General features: G+C 54.2%; 1 pseudogene; it reads right to left on the bottom strand.

The window, feature by feature from the left end:
• Positions 1-1,319: 1,319 nt before the first annotated feature.
• LOC125361446 lies at positions 1,320-2,185 on the bottom strand (annotated as a pseudogene).
• Between the last annotated feature and the right edge of the window lie 18,946 nt (positions 2,186-21,131).

Below are 21,131 nucleotides of genomic sequence, written 5' to 3'. Positions count from 1 at the left end.
TCAAACTACACGAAGACAATTCAGGACCCAAAGCGGACATGTTCAACTTAGAAAACCGGCCAACCACATGATAAATTACACAGGTCTCTAAACATTTACACAGTGAGAACAAAGGTGGAAGATATTCTCAGGAAGGGATTACAAAGGCTCAATAGCTAGGTGCATTGGTCATGTAAAATAATTACTGAAATGAACTCCAAGAGATGGAAAGAAGAGGGTTTTTGTCATTTTGGCTTTTGCTTGTTTTTTTTTTTTTGTCACTGTTTTTGATTTCTGTACCTTATGTCTTGTACAGAAGTTTCTTGGTTTTGGGAAGGGCAAGAGGGAACACAGAAATGGAGCGACAAAGGGTGAACAAATGCAGTGATGATACTCACTAGACACAGTTGAAAATTAACTATACAACTTGTAGGAGAGAGAGGTTGGGAGGGAAAAACGGGGAGAAAGTGCGGACATTTTAAAAAAGAAATGTACTCATTACCTGACTTACGTCAACTCCCAAGACAAACGAGGAAATAAAAAAATAAGGTATTCTGAATAAGCAGGAGAAAGACACATCAAATGATGAGAATCAGCACATACCAGTCCACAGTGACCCTAAAGGCGAATCGTCTTAACTCTTCAATTAAAAGGCACAGAGTTGGATGCTAGGATAAAAAAAAGTCAAGTTTCAATGGAAAGAAACATGGCTCACTGGCAAAGACACAGACTGAGGGAAAGGATGGAAAATACACGCCAAGCAAATAGCAGCTAGATGCTAACTGGAGTAGCTGTACTCATAGTTGACCATGTGGATTTCGAGCAAAATTCGCCACAAGAAATAAAAGCCAGGTCGCATGCATAAAAGGAACGGTTGAATGAGAAATGGAGCAATCTAGCTAGACAGCATTGATTGAATGCAGTGTGCCCAAGTTCATAAAACACTACAAGGTATGAAATAACAGGAGGTCTAGATGCAGTGGCACTTCATGAGGAGCAGGAATCTTTCCTTGGTCTGATTTTTCCCACTGTAATGTGTTTGTTTTTTTTTGTCTTAAATTGTCACTTCATTGGAAGATGGTAAAATTAGTTACCAAATTAAACTGTAACTTGGTAATAATCCTAAACTACACAACAAATTTTAATGAAAGCTTGTTCAAAAGTGATCAATCAAATAACTCTAAAGGCAGAGTAAGAATGAGAAACTTGCTTGGCCAACAGATTCAGTTCACTAAATGAAACCTGAACTTTTCTTTTTAAGAAAGGTAAACTGATTTCAGTAGATGGCAATAATGAAAGATTTTGCACACAGAGTAATTTCCATCCAGTCAATTGTCTTTGATGATCTCTGTAGGACATTCATTTACATAACTGGCTGCGCCTGAGCCTTCTTTGCAAGCATCTTTAGATCTGTGATACACTTGGCAATTGTCTCCTTTTCCTGCTGTGCAGAGATGCTCTGTATCACACGCGCCTCCACCCAGTTTATCATGTGCTCTTGCTCTTTTCGATGCATCATATTCTGCACTGAGATATGGTAGTCCAGGCGATTCTTTACCTCCTTGTATACTCGATGCAGCCGATCCCGGTAAGAAACCTACAAGGCCATAGCAATGTTATTCCTCTGGACATCAAAAAGGTAGTGGCGTTTCTGAACCAGGGCCTGTTGCGCCTTCTCTGCATCAATTGCATCCTGGATTTGTTTGATGGAACCCTGCTTCACCTCTTCTAGTTGGGCAATTTTTTTGCTCATTGATTTTATCAATAAAATCTGCGAATGAGGCTCCATATTTGTTAATAGCATAGACCATTATTCCTAATAATGACAAGCCAGAGAAGGTCTCTGGAGTAATCACATATATTTCTTTGGATAGAAAATACAAGATAAGCCCAGTGCCAAACATGTAGGGTTCTGTTACACCAGTTTTAGGATAAAGAAGCTGGAAGAATTCCTCTGGAATCAGCCCTAAACGTACTTTTCCTCCATATTCGGGAAGAGGTGGCAGAGGGGCAAAACTTGGCTGTGAAGTGTAGAAAATCCTTTTTGTCTTCAATACCCCCGGTCCTAGAAGGGCTGCGTTCTTCAGACCGGGAGCCGCGGCGGTGACGGCGGAGAGTGCCACCCGGGACAACATGGCTAGCAGATGCCCATACAGCAGCCACCACAGAGTCCCTGTGACCTCCACCGGAGACCGAGTCTGGGGACAGGCGCTCCCACTGTAATGTTTATACTAAAAATAAATCCTTGGTTAAAAAAAAAAAGTCAGAGATTTCAATACCCCACTCTCATTGACAGATCATCCAGATCCCTGCCCCCCCCCCCCAAATTAACAAAAGCACGTCAGCGTTAGGCTGACAGAGCCTCAGCGGACATCTGGAGACCGTCCACGTGGGTGCTGCAGAATGCTCACTCTTCTAAGCCAACCAAGGACTGCGCTCCAACTACCTCACATTTTAGGCCGTTTTCCGACAAGTGGAAATACCTGAACATTTTCTTACAGCCCAGAGATCACAGTAGAAGGAGACAAAAAGTTGTCAAGGGGAGAAAGCACACCGGCATCCAGAGATTGCACAATAAACTTTTGAACAAGCCAAGAAGTAAGGAGAAGGGGACCAAACGCTTCCCAGAACCAAATGGAGAAGAAAAACAACACTTTTCAGAGCCTTTGCAATACAGCAACAACCAACCAACAGGTAGAAGGAAAGTTTGTAGCTATGAGAACCTACGTTGAAAAATCAGAGAGGTGTCAAGTGAATAACCTAAGGATGCACCACAGTCTCTTAAGAGAAAGAACAACAAGCCTCGCCCCAAATCAGTAGAAGGAAAGAAATAATAAAGGTCAGAGCTGAGCAGAGGGTGAACAGAGGCTGCTGCGGTCCTCCCTGGACACGATGTGGGTAGGGATGGGAGGGAAAAATGGGGAGAGAGCGAGGGAAGGGGGGCGTTGTCCAGAAAGAAGCGTGCTTGTCACCTGACCTACATAACTGTAACCCCTCTGTACATCACCTTCACAATGACACTACATTAAAAAAACAAAAAAGATCAGAGCTGAAATGGATGAGTGGAAAACGAAAGAATACCAAACTAACCAAAGCAAAGAGCCCCAGGCCGGCCGGAAGCCTGAGAACCATGCGGGACCTGGACGTCTCCAAGGCAGTATGGGAAGAGGAGCCCAGGGGCCCCCGAGTCCCAGGCCACTCTGGAAGGGCGAGAGAAACTGCTCGAGAACTTTCTCAGACAGAGGTTCCCGTGTCACTCTAGGGGGAGAACAAGGGGGACATGAAGCATGAAGACTAGCAAGCCAGTGGGGAGCTCGCTGTCACCTAAGGCCTTGGAACAGCACAGGCATGGAGTGCCAGGACATGCAGAGCACCGACAGAGCCCGGCCAGGCCCAGGCCGCAGAACCAGAAGCTGCCCCAGAGGACGTAGAGGAGCCGGGATGCAGAAAGTGTGTCAGGATGCGGCAGGGTGTGTCACAGGACACGGCCAGGCCTGCTACTTTGCAGTGGCACACAGCTCCCTCAGGGAAAGTACAAACAGGGATGAGGAAGTGACCACGAGCCTGGGACCAGGAAGTGAGCACGTGCCCGAGGCCAGGAAGTGACCATGTGCCCGCCTCACACCTGACCCCACAGGGACATAAAAGGCCAGGCCGGGAGGCCCCATACCATCACCATCCACTTCTCTTCCCCTGCTCCTCTCCCCGCCTCCACCCTCCACCCTCCACCACCAGAACCATGAGCTGCTGTGTGCCAGCCTGTTCCTGCTCCAGCTGCAAGGGCGGCTGTAGCTCCTCCTGTGGGGGCTGCAAGGGTGGCTGTGGCAAACCTTGCTGCCAGTCCAGCTGTGGCTCCTGTGGGGGCTGCAAGGGCAGCTGTTGCAAACCTTGCTGCCAGTCCAGCTGTGGCTCCTGTGGGGGCTGCAAGGGCGGATGTAGCTCCTCCTGTGGGGGCTGCAAGGGCGGCTGTGGCTCCACCTGTGGGGGCTGCAAGGGTGGCTGTTGCAAACCTTGCAGCTGCCAGTCCAGCTGTTGCAAACCCTGCTGTTGTGAGTCCAGCTGTTGCAAGCCCTGCTGCTGCCAGTCCAGCTGTTGCAAACCCTGCTGTTGCAAACCCTGCTGTTGTGAGTCCAGCTGTTGCAAGCCCTGCTGTTGCAAACCCTGCTGCTGTGAGTGTAGCTGTTGCAAGCCCTGCTGCTGCAAGTCCAGCTGTTGCAAACCCTGCTGCTGTGAGTCCAGCTGTTGCAAGCCCTGCTGCTGCTGCCAGTCCAGCTGTTGCAAACCCTGCTGCTGTGAGTGCAGCTGTTGCAAGCCCTGCTGCTGCCAGTCCAGCTGTTGCAAACCCTGTTGCTGTGAGTGCAGCTGTTGCAAACCCTGCTGTTGCAAGCCCTGCTGTTGTGAGTCCAGCTGTTGCAAGCCCTGCTGCTGCCAGTCCAGCTGCTGTGCCCCCGTGTGCTGCCAGTGCAAGGTCTGAGCTGTGACAGGGGCCTCGGGCTCTCCCCGCAGTGCTGGGTGCCCGCGGTGGCCGAGTGGTCAGGGAGCAGGCGGGAGCGAGTGAGTGGGGGCCCTGCCGGCCCCCGGCCCCGTGGCGCTGGCAGACGGTGGTGTTGAGCCGCCGTCTGCTCCGGAGGGGCAGCCGTGGGAGTGGGCTGGGGCTGTGTACAGGGGGTGCCCCCCACCCCGCACGTCCGGCGCGGCCCCGGGCCCCGGAGGCCTGGGGTGAGCCCCGTGAGCACGTGGGAAGGAGAGATGATGACATCTGAGACCCCGCCGCCCCGTGCCGGCCGGACCGACGGCTGCCACCTCCGGGGCCCGCGCGTGTGCCAGGCAAACCGTGCGGGACGGGGCTGCGGGCGCGCCGGCTCCGCTCCCCTCGCTCCCCATCCTCGAGGCCCTGTCCCCCCCCTCATCCGCACGGCCACGCGCTCCTTCCGGTCCCCGCGGACGGCCCGCTGTGGCCCCCGGCCGGGTCAGACCCGCCTAGCGCCCCGCGGAGCCCTCCCCCAGCCCCTGCTCATCCAGGTGAGTGACCCAGAGCCAGACCCCCCCCCCCCGTGCCATCAATAAACGTCACCCCTGGAAGTCCTCGTGTGGCCCGCTTCCTTCCTGCCTGCAAACACCCACCACGCGTGCTGGGGAGGGCAGGGCTCTGCCCTGAGAGGCTGGGGGGGGGGGCGCCTGCGGAGGGGGGCTAGGGAGAGAGGGAAGAAGGGAACTGAGGCCAAGGGCATGTTTTTAACAGAGTGGGGCTGCAGGCTGAACTGTGTCCCCCCAGAGTCTCCCTGCAAAGCGGGGCGTTGGGAAACAGGCGCAAATGAACTTCCCGAGGTGCCACTGCGGCCCTGACCCCACCGGTCTGCACCCTGGGAAGAAGAGGAGACGAGGACGCCACCCGGGGAGACGCCGTCGGCCAGCCAGGCCGCGCTGGGCTCCGGGGCAGCCCGCGGCCCACCAGCTCGGCCCCCCAGGTCGGCCGCCTCGGCCCCGGGCCTCTGCTGGCTGCTGTGCAGCCGATGCGGTGGGAGGTGTGAACCCCTCTGCTGGCCGATGGGAGGGAGGGAGGGAGGGAGGGAGGGAGGCAGGGAGGGAGGGAGGGAGGGAAGATGGGCCAGAGCCACGGGGAAGGGCGCCAGCCGGCGCCAGCAGGAAGGGCTTGGGACCTGGGACCTCGGGGCGGATTCCTCCGAATCCAGTGTGTAAGCCGGAGAGGCGGCCGAGCCCGCGGCCCGTCACCCAGCTTCCCGAGGGGAAGCGGGGCCGTGTCTACCCCCCCCTCCCCCCGTGTGGGCCTGGGTGGCCAGCAGCGGGGCGCGGGCCCCGGCAGGAGCCCCCAGCCCGCACCACGGGGGACCAGAGACGCCCCACTCCGCGACAACCCCAGGGGGCGGCGTGGCCACCTCCCCGTCACACAGCAACTCGGTGGCCTTTATGGCCGAGTAACACTGCACTGCGTGTGCGTGCGTGTGCGTGCGTGTGCCACACGACTTGAGGGCTCTGGACGGCTTCATAGGTCAGCAGCTGTGGACGTGCTGCCCTGAGCACACACGCGTACACGCTCTTCCCTGTGCCCTGACCCACACGCCCTCAGATGGGGCTGAGTGTGCTAGGCCTGTGCACTGTGGAGGTGCTGTGTTCACACACGCCCTCAGATGGGGCTGAGCGTGCTAGGCCTGCACTGTGGAGGTGCTCGTGTTCACACACGCCCTCAGATGGGGCTGAGCGTGCTAGGTCTGCACACTGTGGAGGTGCTGTGTTCACACACGCCCTCCTATGGGGGCCTGAGCGTGCTAGGCCTGTGCACTGTGCAGGTGCCCGTGTTCACACACGCCCTCAGATGGGGCTGAGCGTGCTAGGCCTGCGCTGTGGAGGTGCTCGTGTTCACACACGCCCTCAGATGGGGCTGAGCGTGCTAGGCCTGCGCACTGTGGAGGTGCCCGTGTTCACACACGCCCTCAGATGGGCCTGAGCGTGCTAGGCCTGCACACTGTGCAGGTGCTCGTGTTCACACACGCCCTCAGATGGGGGCTGAGCGTGCTAGGCCTGCGCTGTGGAGGTGCTCGTGTTCACACACGCCCTCAGATGGGGGCTGAGCGTGCTAGGCCTGCGCTGTGGAGGTGCTGTGTTCACACACGCCCTCAGATGGGCCTGAGCGTGCTAGGCCTGCGCTGTGGAGGTGCTGTGTTCACACACGCCCTCCTATGGGGGCCTGAGCGTGCTAGGCTGGCGCGGGGTGAAGGTGCCCGTGTTCACACACGCCCTCAGATGGGGCTGAGCGTGCTAGGCCTGCACACTGTGGAGGTGCTCGTGTTCACACACGCCCTCAGATGGGGCTGAGCGTGCTAGGCCTGCGCACTGTGGAGGTGCCCGTGTTCACACACGCCCTCAGATGGGGGCTGAGCGTGCTAGGCCTGCGCTGTGGAGGTGCTGTGTTCACACACGCCCTCAGATGGGCCTGAGCGTGCTAGGCCTGCGCTGTGGAGGTGCTGTGTTCACACACGCCCTCCTATGGGGGCCTGAGCGTGCTAGGCTGGCGCGGGGTGAAGGTGCCCGTGTTCACACACGCCCTCAGATGGGGCTGAGCGTGCTAGGCCTGCACACTGTGGAGGTGCCCATGTTCACACACGCCCTCAGATGGGCCTGAGCGTGCTAGGCCTGCGCTGTGGAGGTGCTGTGTTCACACACGCCCTCCTATGGGGGCCTGAGCGTGCTAGGCTGGCGCGGGGTGAAGGTGCTGTGTTCACACACGCCCTCAGATGGGGCCTGAGCGTGCTAGGCTGGCGCGGGGTGAAGGTGCCCGTGTTCACACACGCCCTCAGATGGGGCTGAGCGTGCTAGGCTGGCGCGGGGTGAAGGTGCCCGTGTTCACACACGCCCTCAGATGGGGCTGAGCGTGCTAGGCTGGCGCGGGGTGAAGGTGCTCGTGTTCACACACGCCCTCAGATGGGGCTGAGCGTGCTACGCTGGCGCGGGGTGAAGGTGCTCGTGTTCACACACGCCCTCAGATGGGGCTGAGCGTGCTAGGCTGGCGCGGGGTGAAGGGGCCCGTGTTCACACACGCCCTCAGATGGGGCTGAGCGTGCTAGGCTGGCGCGGGGTGAAGGTGCCCGTGCTCCTCTCTCTTTTGTGCCGTGCGGGTCGGTGCCCTCCCTCGGCTTCGCACTCGGGGCCGGTGCTCTTCCGCCTGAGCCACGCTCTCCCGTTGGGTTTTACCAGCTCTCTGAGGTTAGTGTCCGCAGACTTTCCTGCCTGGCCGGGCTTGACGCGGCCACCGGCGCTCAGCCCCTCGAGCGGCTTGGCACCCACCCATTGTCGCTCTGTGTGGCAGCCTCCCTCCCTCCTGCTGTCGCCATGGCGGCACTGGCTCGCGTTCCCACACCCGCGCGGGCCTCCCCAGCCCCTCCTATCCTGTTGTTCATTTGCAGGAAAATGAGTGGAACTGGAGACTCGCCCCTTCCCTGAGTGGCACAAGGCAGGATCAGAACAAAGGTGACACGTGTTCCCTCACACATTCAGGCTGAACAGAGAACACATACATCATCATACAGGTGGCACGTGCGATACATAATACCATAGTACATTCTGCTACAGTCACAAATGTTACGCCTTTTATTATATGTTACTATGCAGTGCAAGACATCTAATAGTACGCAATGTGATTATATAACAAGATAGCCGTATTATACAATATGATAGACTGTATGTGACATGCAAATATATAATACATAACAATTCTACCATGTGTATATGAGATAATATATTTATATAAATAAATACACTATATACTATATTATTATATCTAATATATCGTATATATGTAGTTACATAGAGAGCGTGAGAGGAGGTTTGTCCTGCAGAACGGTTTGCAGGGGGAGGGAAGGAGGCCCTCGGAGGGCAGAGGACTTAGAAGGCGGTGGAGGAAGCTCGGAACTTGACAGGCAGGCCGGGTCAGGAGGGAGTCGTGAGGGGTAAACCGCGGAACGTCACACGCGCATGTGGAATACCACCAGAGACCTCTGCCCTGGGAAATGAGCGGCTGCTGTGCGACTCCCGGGGCTCCGGGGGAAATGGAGAACAATGGGTGGGAGGCAGCGATCCGTACCGGTACCCATAACCTGACTATGGAACTGTGCCTGCTTGGGACAACGACTTAATCTTTTTTTTTTTTTTTAATGGCTGGATTAGAAAGAATAATATTATGTCATTGCAGGGAAATTGACCAATGGCGTGTGTTTCCTCTCACAGGGGGAAGCTAGATCTAAAAATGTTCTGATAAACTAGACGGGCGTCTCGGCCCCCGCACGCAGGGAGAGCAAAGAAGGACACTCTCAGCTCTCAGGGCAGGAACACAAGGCCAACGCTGCGTGCCCTGACCACGCCAAGACCCATTCATCCACGTGAACCCCACGGGGAAGTCCTATTCATCCACATGAACCACGAGGAAGCCCTATTCATCCACGTGAACCCCACGAGGAAGTCCTATTCATCCACGTGAACCACGAGGAAGCCCTATTCATCCACGTGAACCCCACGAGGAAGCCCTATTCATCCACGTGAACCACGAGGAAGCCCTGTTCATCCACGTGAACCCCACGAGGAAGTCCTATTCATCCACGTGAACCACGAGGAAGCCCTGTTCATCCACGTGAACCCCACGAGGAAGCCCTATTCATCCACGTGAACCCCACGAGGAAGTCCTATTCATCCACGTGAACCACGAGGAAGCCCTATTCATCCACGTGAACCACGAGGAAGTCCTATTCATCCACGTGAACCCCACGAGGAAGCCCTATTCATCCACGTGAACCCCACGAGGAAGTCCTATTCATCCACGTGAACCCCACGAGGAAGCCCTATTCATCCACGTGAACCCCACGAGGAAGCCCTATTCATCCACGTGAACCCCACGAGGAAGTCCTATTCATCCACGTGAACCACGAGGAAGTCCTATTCATCCACGTGAACCACGAGGAAGTCCTATTCATCCACGTGAACCCCACGAGGAAGCCCTATTCATCCACGTGAACCCCACGAGGAAGCCCTATTCATCCACGTGAACCCCACGAGGAAGTCCTATTCATCCACGTGAACCACGAGGTGGAAACACAGGCTTCCTTCTGTTTTGCTGCTTTTCTTTTCTTTTTGTTCGGTTTGTTATTCCCCGGTCTCTGGGAGGGTAAGGGGAGGCACAGAAATGGAGGGAGACAGGGCGAACAAATGCAGCCCTGGTGCTCGCTGGGCTGTGGAAAGTGAACTCTAAGGGGGAGGGGGGAGGGGGACATGAGGGAGGAGGTAACAAGTAGAACAAGAAATGTACTCAGTGCCTTTCACATGAATCTGTAGCCCCCCCCCCCATTATACTTTGACAATAAAGAAAACAAACAAACAAGCGAAAGAAAGGAACTGGACTCCGCAGCTTGTGGGTGGGGTGGGAAAGAGCAAGGGAAGGGTGACACTGTCCAAAACAAATGTGCTTTTTACCTGACTCCCAGAATGGTAGCCCTCGTCCATCACCTTCTTTTTTTTTTTTTTTTTTTGACCAGTTCTGGACTCAGGGCCTGAGCACTGTCCCTGGCTTCTTTTTGCTCAAGGCTAGCACTCTGCCACTTGAGCCACAGCGCCACTTCTGGCCATTTTCTATATATGTGGTGCTGGGGAATTGAACCCAGGGCCTCATGTATACGGGGCAAGTATTCTTGCCACTAGGCCATATCCCCAGCCCCATCACCTTCTTAATAACAATGAAACAGTGAAAAATAAGAGGAATGGCTGTAATGTAACACTTGTCCTGTGAGTGTGTCAGTGAAGGGGAAGGAGGGAAGGAGGGAGGGGGGAGGAGGAGGGGAAGGAGGGAAGGAGGAAAGGCAGGGGGAGGGGAAGGAGGGGAGGGAAGGAAGGAGGGAAGGAAGGCAGGGGGAGGGGAAGGAGGGGAGGGAAGGAAGGAGGGAAGGAAGGCAGGGAGGGGGAGGAGGAGGGGAAGGAGGGTAGACGGGGAGGTGGGAGAGGGATGTAATCACCTCCATCCCCCATCCCCTGTGATGCAATCACCTTCATCACCCTGCCCCTGTGATGCAATCACCTTCATCACCCTGCCCCTGTGATGGAATCACCTCCATCCCCTGTGATGTAATCTCCTATCCCCCACCCCCCTGTGATGTAACCACCTCCATCCCCTGTTCCCCTGTGATGTAATCACCTCCATCCCCCCATCCTCCCGTGATGTACTCACCTCCCGTGCCCCCCCCCCCCCCGTCCTCCCGTGATGTAATCGCTGTGGTCAGCCCTGTGTCTGCGTCCTTGCCCCTGAACAGGCCCCTGGGCAGGTCTTGTCCTGGTTACCACAGGAGGCTCCCCTCGGGGGCTCCGCGGCGGGTGGACCCAAGGGTGGCTGCCAGTCCCAGGGGTGAAGCCAGGGGAGGCCTGGGCGGAGCAGGGGGGAGGGGAGTCCCAGCAAGTGAGGACAGTTGGGTCCCAGTTCTTCCACCCCCAGGTGTTTACTATAAAGCCGGGAAGGTGTCCAGCTCAGGCTCGACCTGCAGGTACCTTCGCAGGGCAGAATCACTTACCAGTGCCGGCCTTCCAGAGACCCCCAAGCCCTGCCCACGGCGAGGGACGTGGAAATGCATCCCGTGGGAAAGCCGCTCTGCTCTCGTCCTTGCTCATCTGGGCAAGAACACTCATGAGGCTCCCGGTCAGCCAACTAGCTGGGCGTGGAGGTATGGCCGGCCCTCCCACCATGTGGACCCCGTCTGAAGAATAAACCCAGGGCTGGGCCACGGCGCAAGTGACAAGAGTGCCTGTCCAGCAAGCACAAGGCCCTGAGTTCAAACCCCAGTCCTCTTGAAAAGAAGAAAAGGAAAAGGAAGAAGGAAACTAAGAAATCATCTTTAGGATAACATGATAATTGCACCAGAGAAGATCTGCTGGTGAATGCTAAAATTTAAAACTTCAAAGGAAACAGGATGTTTATTGCATAGACTGAAAATACACTGCAAGATGCATTGTTTGTGGTGATAATTCACACCCTTCTGCAAATCGTTACATTCCCTACTCAAGAAGGCCCAGGTGAGTTTGATGGGCTGTCCTGGCTCCTGCCTGTAAGCTGAGATCTGACGTTCCTGGTTCAAAGCCAGTCCAGGCAGACAACTCTGTGAGATTCTCATCCCCAGCGAACCACCAAAAAGCTGGAAGTGGAACTGTGGCTCAAGTGGTAGAGCGCCAACCTTGAGTGGGAAGGGACAGCACCTGGGCCCTGTGTTCAAGCCCCTGGACAGGCATCGAGAAGAAAGTGAGAAGGTAGTGACCGTGTCTTCACACCGAACCATCTGGGTTTCTCTGTTCCCAGATGACTTGCTTTTGGTGACACTGGGTTTGAACTCAGGACTGAAAGCATATGTCCTGGCCATCCCAGAGGACCATGCGGAGATAATCACAGACAGGAGAAGAAGGTTCATAAGGGTACTTATACACAATGGAATACTACATAGCGATTAGGAATGGTGAAATATTGTTATTCGCAGGGAAATGGTCAGAACTCGAACAAATAATGTGGAGTGAGACAAGCCTAGAACACAGAAAACAAAGGGGCATGATCTCCCTGATATATGACTGTTAACAAAGGGAGACGGAGAGACAGTAGAGACCAAGTCTGTGAACACTGTATATGTGCTTGATACATTGTATATTGCATATGTGTCTACCTGACCTAGACAAGGGATGGAAAAACAGGTTGTAAGATATCACAAGAAATGTACACACTGCCCTACTATGTAACTGCACCCTCTTTGCACAACACCTTGTAAAAAAATTTATGTTCAATTAAAAAAAAAAAAGAAGGTTCATAAGGAGGTTTATTGGTGGGGCCATAGTTCCCACAGAAGAGGGAGCGACATGGCGTCTGCACCTTATCCAGGTGGCAGCTTCTCTCTCTGGAGATATAGGGGAATTAGTTAGGTAGTGAGTAGGAGTGGCTCATTAGGTATGGGTGGATCTGGGGGCTCGTGGGAGGAGCTGAGGACCTGAAGCTAGGGAAATGCTAACATTCCCCCATTTGTTGTTTATTAATAACAGAGGAGGGGTACCAGGCCGGGAGTATGGGTGGAGGTTGTTTCTTCTGGAGCTACTTCCTGATGTAAAGGGGCAAAGTAGTCAGGGTCCCTGATCCATCATTTGGCCTGGTACTGTCCAGTTTGGGTGGTAAAAGTCTTCATCATTTCCTCGAGAATGGATATCAGGGCCAATGGGTGTCATGGCCTCCTCTGGCTACCTCCTGCAGCTTGGGCACATCAAGGAGTCCCTGGGACTGGGGTCTTCAGGGTCCAGATCTGCGCTGGGCACAGCAGTGTAGTAAGAGGATGGCCTTGAACTGCAAGTTCCCAGGTGGCGTCCTGGGTGAGGGATGTTATCCTGTTAAAAGAGACTTTTGAAAAGGTCAGGCAATATATCCTGAACTCAGGCAACAACAAATGCTGGAGGGGGTGCGGGGAAAGAGGACCCCTTCTCCATTGTTGGTAGGAGTGCAAATTAGTACAACCACTTTGGAGAACAGTATGGAGGTTTCTCAAAAAGCTCAACATAGATCTACCCTATGACCCAGCCATACTACTCCTAGGCATCTATCCTAAACAGCAAAATCCAAGATATCAAAAAGGCATTTGTACTTCCATGTTTATCGCGGCACAATTCACAATAGCCAAAATATGGAAACAACCCAGATGCCCCTCCACAGACGAATGGATCCAAAAAATATGGTACTTATACACAATGGAATACTACATAGCGATTAGGAATGGTGAAATATTGGTATTTGCAGGGAAATGGTCAGAACTCGAACAAATAATGTTGAGCAAGACAAGCCTAGAACACAGAAAACAAAGGGGCATGATCTCCCTGATATATGACTGTTAACAAAGGGAGATGGAGAGACAGTAGAGACCAAGTCTGTGAAACCAAAAACTGCTTATCAAATAGTATTCCCCACAGGATTGGGGCAGCGACCCAACAGTATGTAACTAAAACCAAACAATTACTCAACATATAAAGGTCAAAAATTGACCTCTCAGGGGAATACAATAGCTCAAAAGCTATGTGTGTACGTTCATATAAGACTACTGTCGGGCTGGGGATGTAGCCTAGTGGCAAGAGTGCCTGCCTCGGATACACGAGGCCCTAGGTTCGATTCCCCAGCACCACATATACAGAAAACGGCCAGAAGCGGCGCTGTGGCTCAAGTGGCAGAGTGCTAGCCTTGAGCGGGAAGAAGCCAGGGACAGTGCTCAGTCCCTGAGTCCAAGGCCAGGACTGGCCAAAAAAAAAAAAAAAAAAAAAAGACTACTGTCGACATATTGTCTAATATCGACATTACATTTAAAGCCCTAGGCGAACTTTCTTGGGCGTGGCCACGTGGCTACTGTATATATTCTTGATACATTGTATATTGAATATATGTCTACCTGACCTAGAGAAGGGATAGAAAAACAGGGCGTAAGATATCACAAGAGGGGCTGGGGATATAGCCTAGTGGCAAGAGTGCCTGCCTCGGATACACGAGGCCCTAGGTTCGATTCCCCAGCACCACATATACAGAAAACGGCCAGAAGCGGCGCTGTGGCTCAAGTGGCAGAGTGCTAGCCTTAAGCGGGAAGAAGCCAGGGACAGTGCTCAGGCCCTGAGTCCAAGGCCCAGGACTGGCCAAAAAAAAAAAAAAAAAAGATATCACAAGAAATGTACACACTGCCCTACTATGTAACTGTACCCTTTTTGCACAACACCTTGTCAAAAAATTTGTGTTCAATTAATAAATAAATTAAATTTTAAAAAAAGAAAAAAAAAAGAAAAGGTCAGGCAAAAGGCCGACAAGGGCTGGGGATATGGCCTAGTGATAAGAGTGCTTGTCTCGTGTACATGAGGTTCCTGGGTTCAATTCCCCAGCACCACATATACAGAAAAACGGCCAGAAGTGGCGCTGTGGCTCAAGTGGCAGAGTGCTAGCCTTGAGCAAAAGGAAGCCAGGGACAGTGCTCAGGCCCTGAGTCCAAGCCCCAGGACTGACAAAAAAAAAAAAAAAGGCTGACAAGTTCACAGGACCAGTTAACATGAACGACATGGGAGAACACACCCTGGGCACAAGCCAGAAAAGTTCCATTTGGAACATAGACCCAATTGTGGCCCATTACAAGGAAGGAGGAATAACTGGACTGGGGGCAGGAAGGAAGTGTTTAGGGATAGTGGACTGGTTGGGAGTAACCAGTCAGAGGCACACACACACACACATATATATAAATAGCCAGTAACAAAGGCAAGAATGCAAGTTTCTGTCCAGATGGAAAGTGGACAGGTATGGACATTAGGTGGGTAAACAACTATTCCTCTTGATCTCCCAGCTCTGATTAATTTTGGAAGGGCAAGTTTAAATGGACTCCATTTAAGATGAGACTTCATCTCCTCTGACTCCTCTCCATGGTTCCTCATTGTCAGGATTGACCTCATCCTGAAGGTCTAGGTGCTCATTGCTTGGATAACTTATCCCAGTTGGCATTCACGGGGTTTGAACTCAAGGCTTGGGCACTGTCCCTGAGCACCTCTGCTCGAGGCTAGTGCGCTACCACTTGAGCCACGGTGTCGCTTTCAGCATTTGGCTGGTTCTCTTGAGCCAAGCTTCCAGTCTGGCTCTTTGCTGGTTAGTTGGGAGATGGAGTTTTAGAGGGATATATATTTTTTCTGCCCGGGCTGGCTTCGAACTGCAACACAAGGAGTCTTAGCCATAAAAGCCCTTTTTATTTCTAATTAGAGCAACAGGAGAACAATAGGAGTAGAGCTTACCTGTAACTTGTTGAGAATTGACCAACAAGTACTTGCTAGAGTTCTGCTGTAACACTTAGAGAACAGCAGACTGAATGAGATCCATGTGCCATCCAATCAAATCATCTTTTAACCTTACCTGCAGGTGGAAGACAGCACAAATGAATAACAATCAAGAGGACAAAGGGTCGGGACAATCTAGAAGTCTCAGCTTCAGCGGATCCGAAGTGGCTGTGTCCTCCATCCCGAATCAGCAGGCTTTGTTCGTCATGTGTGATGGAGGCAGGCAGGAGAGATGGGTTGGATCTGGGTGAGGCTGTAGTGGCATCTCTCTGAGTCCCCTGGATAGATTGTCACACCACCTGCTGGGTTGCCTGCAAATTTCTACACAGCCTGGTTAAACACATTTAAAATCTCCCAGTATTCCCTGGTTGCTTACTCTGAGTACTCTGGCTTTTGCAGGCTGGTGCCCTACTGGTTTAAGCAGGGTGACAACTTAAAAAGATTTTAGAAGGCTTGGGCCTTTAACCATCTTCACAAAATCCACACAGACCAAAGGCCAACCAAGTCTGCTCTCTGCAGCAGCCATGACAGTTTCTGAGACATGGAGGGGGAAGACACCAATGCTACCCCAATGCAACCCTGTGGCCCCCAAACACAACTCTGATGCTTTTAAGCAAGTAATTGTGAAACCATGATGCCAGTTTTTACATGGTTTACCAACAGACAGACAGACAGGCAGACATACAGACAGTTGTGCACAAGCTGTGGGGTGCGCTTAGAACTTTATTCTCTTAAATTGGCCATGTAAGTTTTCTGGAATTCCAGTGGCAAAATGATATTATTTTGCCCATATTTTAGAACCACATGGTTAGTTAGAAAACAAAAAACTTTTCCTAGGAAACAAAAATTTTCACAGATTATCTGGCGAGGAAATTGAGAAGCCACATTTTGAGAAACCAGTTCAGCTCCAATGGGGAGCTGAAGTGGGATGCTACAAGGTCCAGGAGATGGGAGACAGGACACGAACAGAACACAGACACGTGACACTGTGTAATGGCAGCGGGGCTGGTCAGAGCCTTAGCAGCCTAGCAGCAAGACACCTTCACTTTCTAGCATTTGAATTGCAAGGCCACAGTAGTCTCCACGTCCCTGCCCTGCCTTGAGGAATTCGAGGAATTTGGCATGCCCATTACCTGGGGGATGGGTGGGCTCCACCTCCAAGAGTTATTGGAACCTTGATGGAGCCAAGATGGCGCTTGCTAGAACCAATTCTATTGTCTACCACGTGGTCAATGCTGGAGAAAACAGGACTTAGCCAACAACAAGCAGAACTTAACCAAATCTCCAAGCTTCACAAACATCAATAACAAGAACAGAAACGAAAAAGAATGTGTCCTTCAAAGCAGATGTTAAACAAATATTGGTACCTTTGGAAGCTGGTACCAGCCCATCCTATAGAGAGAGGCAGAAAGAAAGAGAGAGAGAGAGAGAGAGAGAGAGAGAGAGAGAGAGAGAGAGAGAGAGAACTCCATCTGCCCGAGCACTCATAGAAGTTATGTAAGTCCAAATTTGAAAGATTTGGCTCAAACTTGAGCAGCTTTTAGATTGTGCCCTCCCATGGTAAGAGATTAGTGGAGCTGAGGAGTTAATACCAAGCGTCCTCAGTATTACTCTGGTCAGCTGAAATGTAGGAGACAATCAGCAATGGGGTCGTCACCCCAGTTCCTGGGTCTCGGACCAAGCGCAGAGTGTGGCCCTGAAGTCATGGCCCTGTGGCCCTATGGTAAATCAGAAAATCGGATCCGAGCCCTCGTTTAGATGATCACTTACCCTGGGTGTGAGGGCGAATTTGTAGATTGTCGTGGTGGATGGAAGTAGAGCGCTCGGTCAGGAGAAGTTATCTTGGTGGTCGTCTGGGTGGGCTTAGGACAGCAGAATAGGTCCCGGGGGCAGCTTGGACCCCCCAGAAATGGGGGAGCAAATCCACCGGGGAACCTATCCCAGGTTTGGCATCAATGAAAGCATAGGTATCAACCATCCCAGAGGACCAGGTGGAGATAATCACAGACAGGAGAAGAAGGTTCATAAGGAGGTTTATTGGCCATAGTCCCCACGGGAGAGGGAGCTACATGGCGTCTGCACCTTATCCGGGTGGCAGCTTCTCTCTGGGGGTAAAGGGGAAGTAGTCAGGTAGTGAGTAGGAGTGGCTCATTAGGTATGGGTGGGTCTGGGGGCTAGTGGGAGGAGCTGACCCTGTGCGGGCCAGGAGGCATTGAATACTGGAGCCTGTCTACACCTTCTTTGCCTAAGTTACAGGTAGGTCTCAGGGCTGAGGGCTGGGAGCTCAGGCCAAGGGCACCCCAGGCCCTTTGCACCTGGAGGCGGCTGGCTCAACCAGAACCCCCTGACCTGGGGTGGGGTGTGAGGACCCAGGATCAGCCTGGGAGACACAAAGGCACAAACACCCAGGCTGACATCCATGCCAAACCTGGCTCATACCTGCTCTGTGAAGCTCAGGACCCCACGTCACTGCCCTGCTCACTACCCACGGTCACGCTGTCCACGCAGGCTTCTCTCCCGAGATCTCCAGGGGTGGGCAAACAGCACAAACCAAAATCAAACAGGAACAAACAAGCAGGATTTCCCTGGCAAGATGGCACCAACAGGAACCAGGAAGTGAGCACGTGCCTGAGACCAGGAAGTGACCATGTGCCCGCCTCCCACCTGACCCTGCAGGGACATAAAAGCCAGGCCCGGAGGCCCCACACCATCACCATCCACTTCTCTCCCCCTGCTCTTCTCCCCTCCTCCACCCTCCACCCTCCACCACCAGAACCATGAGCTGCTGTGGCTGCTCCGGGGGCTGTGGCTCCAGCTGCTGTGTGCCCGTGTGCTGCTGTGTGCCGGCCTGTTCCTGCTCCAGCTGTGGCTCCTGTGGGGGCTGCAAGGGCGGCTGTGGCTCCTGTGGGGGCTGCAAGTCCAGCTGTTGCAAACCTTGCTGCCAGTCCAGCTGTGGCTCCTGTGGGGGCTGCAAGGGCGGCTGTAGCTCCTCCTGTGGGGGCTGCAAGGGCGGCTGTAGCTCGTCCTGTGGGGGCTGCAAGGGCGGCTGTGGCTCCTGTGGGGGCTGCAAGTCCAGCTGTTGCAAGCCCTGCTGCTGTAAGTCCAGCTGTTGTCAGCCTTGCTGCTGCCAGTCCAGCTGTTGCAAACCTTGCTGTTGTGAATCCAGCTGTTGCAAACCCTGCTGCTGTAAGTCCAGCTGTTGTCAGCCTTGCTGCTGCCAGTCCAGCTGTTGCAAGCCCTGCTGCTGCCAGTCCAGCTGTTGTAAGCCTTGCTGCTGTGAGTCCAGCTGTTGCAAGCCCTGTTGTTGTGAGTCCAGCTGTTGCAAGCCCTGCTGCTGCCAGTGCAGCTGTTGCAAACCTTGCTGTTGTGAGTCCAGCTGTTGCAAGCCCTGCTGCTGCCAGTCCAGCTGTTGCAAACCCTGCTGCTGTGAGTGCAGCTGTTGCAAACCCTGCTGCTGTGAGTGCAGCTGTTGCAAGCCCTGCTGCTGCCAGTCTAGCTGCTGTGCTCCCGTGTGCTGCCAGTGTAAGATCTGAGACTGTGGCTGCAGACCTCAGGGCCTTCTCACAAGCTGGCTTTCCATCAGTGCCTCCTTGTTTTCTAGTAATCTCCAGAGAGGGTTTGCCCTGGCAGCTTGAGTGGCAGGCGATTCCGGGTCCACTTCCCTATGGTGGCCACACCCCAGCACTCTCCTTCCCACGGTCCTGGGAGAGGCTCTGTCACCGTTCCATCGTGCGCTTTTAATGAATGAACAAAGGCATCACAAACTGCACTTAAAGTGAAAAAAAAAAGGGGGGGGGCTGTCCAAAGAGAAGTGTAGTGCTCCTTACCTGACTTAACCATAACCCTCTGTACATCGCCTTTACAATAACAATAAAAACGAATAAAAGGAGTGAATGAATGAATGCACACGTGCAGGCCTGTCCTTGGGATGGGGGAGGCCCCACCGGGCGGTGGGGATTGCACACAGCACACAGAAGGGGGGGTCCCCCCACAGAACGGGGGCCAGTCCCATGGCAGGGCGGCGTCTCGGCTGGGTGCTGCTGCGGGGACCCCAGTCCCTGAACCTGCCAAGCCCACAACGGAGAGCTGACCCCCAAGATGCCCGGGGGGGGACCCGCTCTGCCCTCCCTTCCCACCAGAGCTGGTGAGGGTCAAGGGTGACCTATGACCTCTCACTCCTTGACCTTGCATGGCCTCCCAGCCTCTGTTCAGTGCAGGGGGGTTAAAGGGCATCTTCAGCCAGACACCAGCGAGCCTGGGGCGCCCCCGCAGCCCGGGCCAAGGGTGCCGCCCTCGCCCCACCCGCACGGGCAGCCGGGGCTGGGGCAGGGTCCTGGGTGAGAGACAGACGCCAAACACAGCCAGGCCGAGGAAGAAGCAAGCTCCGGATTCAGGATTCACCCCCCACCCCAGCCCAGGCACAGAGAGAGGGGGAGACCTCAGCAACAGCTCCCCCTTGCTCCTCTCCCTCCCCCTCCTCCTCTGCCCTCCCTCCTCCTCCCTCCTCCCTCTCCTCCTCCTCCTCCACTTCCTCCCCCTCCTCCTCCCACTTCCTCCCCCTCCTCCTCCCCCTTAGTCTCCTCCTTCTCCCCCTCCCCTGCTCCTCCCCCTCCTCCTCCCCCTCATCTCCCCCACCCCCTCCTCTCCCTGTCCCTCCTCCTCTCCACTCCTTCCCCCTCCTCCTCCTCTCTCTTCTTCCCCCTCCTCTTTCCCTCCCATCTTCCCCCTCATCATACTTCTCCCCTCCTCCCCCTCTTCCCTCTCCCCCTCCCCTCTTCCTCCTCCTCCCCCTCTCTTCCTTCCTCTCCTCCTCCCCTCTTCCTCCTCCTCCCCCCCTCCCCTTCCTCCTCTTCCTCTTCCTCCCTCTCCTCCCCCTCTCTTCTTCCCCCTCCTCTTTCCCTCCCATCTTCCCCCTCATCATACTTCTCCCTCTCCCCCTCCCCTCTTCCTCCTCCTCCCTCTCCCCTTCCTTCTCCTCCTCTTCCTCCTCCTCCCCCCTCCCCTTCCTCCTCCTCCTCTTCCTCCCTCTCCTCCCCCTCTCTCTTCCTCCCTCTCCCCCTCCCTCTTCCTCCTCCTCCTTCTGTTTCTTTGGTGCCAATCCTAGGGCCTGGCTGCTGTCCCTGAAGCCACAGCGCCACTTCTGGCTTATTGCTGGTTAACTGGAGATGAGTCTCATAGACTTTCCTGCCCAGGCTGACTTGGAACCTTGATCCTCGTCTCTGTCTCTGACTAGGAAGAATTACAGCTGTGAGCCACCAGTGCCTAGCAAGACTTGAACTCCTGACCCTATGAAACATCACTGAAAGAAATTCATCGAAATAAACAGGTAAAAAGTCCCATGGATTCCTCTTGCTAAACTGAAAATACCCCCGACGATCTCCAGATTCAGCGCGATGCGTGCCACATTCCCGGGGTGCCTTTGGCAGAAATGGACAATTGGGGCTCTGACACAGCTGAAAAAAGTATGAAAAAGAAAAGTGCAGTTTGAGGGTTCACCCCTTCCGGCCGCCAAGCCTCCACGCTGCAGCGCTGCGCCAGGTAGCCGGGCCCCGCGGAGGGGCTCCCAGCCCGGCGAGCCCCCCGGGGCGAGGCTGAGCCTCCACCCGGCCCTCGGAGCCCACCGCACGGGAGCCAGGCTGGGGGGGGGGAGAGGGCAGCAGACGCCTCCGGGAAGCAGGTGCAGAACCGTGGCCGACGCTGGCCTCGTCCCGTCCCGAAACACCCCACCAAGTCAACAAGAACAGGAGAGCAACTCCAGCGTAGACCCAACGTCCACGCGGAAGAGCAAAAAC

Source organism: Perognathus longimembris, chromosome 13 (assembly GCF_023159225.1).
Source record: "Perognathus longimembris pacificus isolate PPM17 chromosome 13, ASM2315922v1, whole genome shotgun sequence".
Lineage (NCBI taxonomy): Eukaryota > Metazoa > Chordata > Mammalia > Rodentia > Heteromyidae > Perognathus > Perognathus longimembris.
The sequence above is the reverse complement of the archived record's forward strand: the minus strand, read 5'-3'. Positions and strand labels throughout refer to the sequence as shown.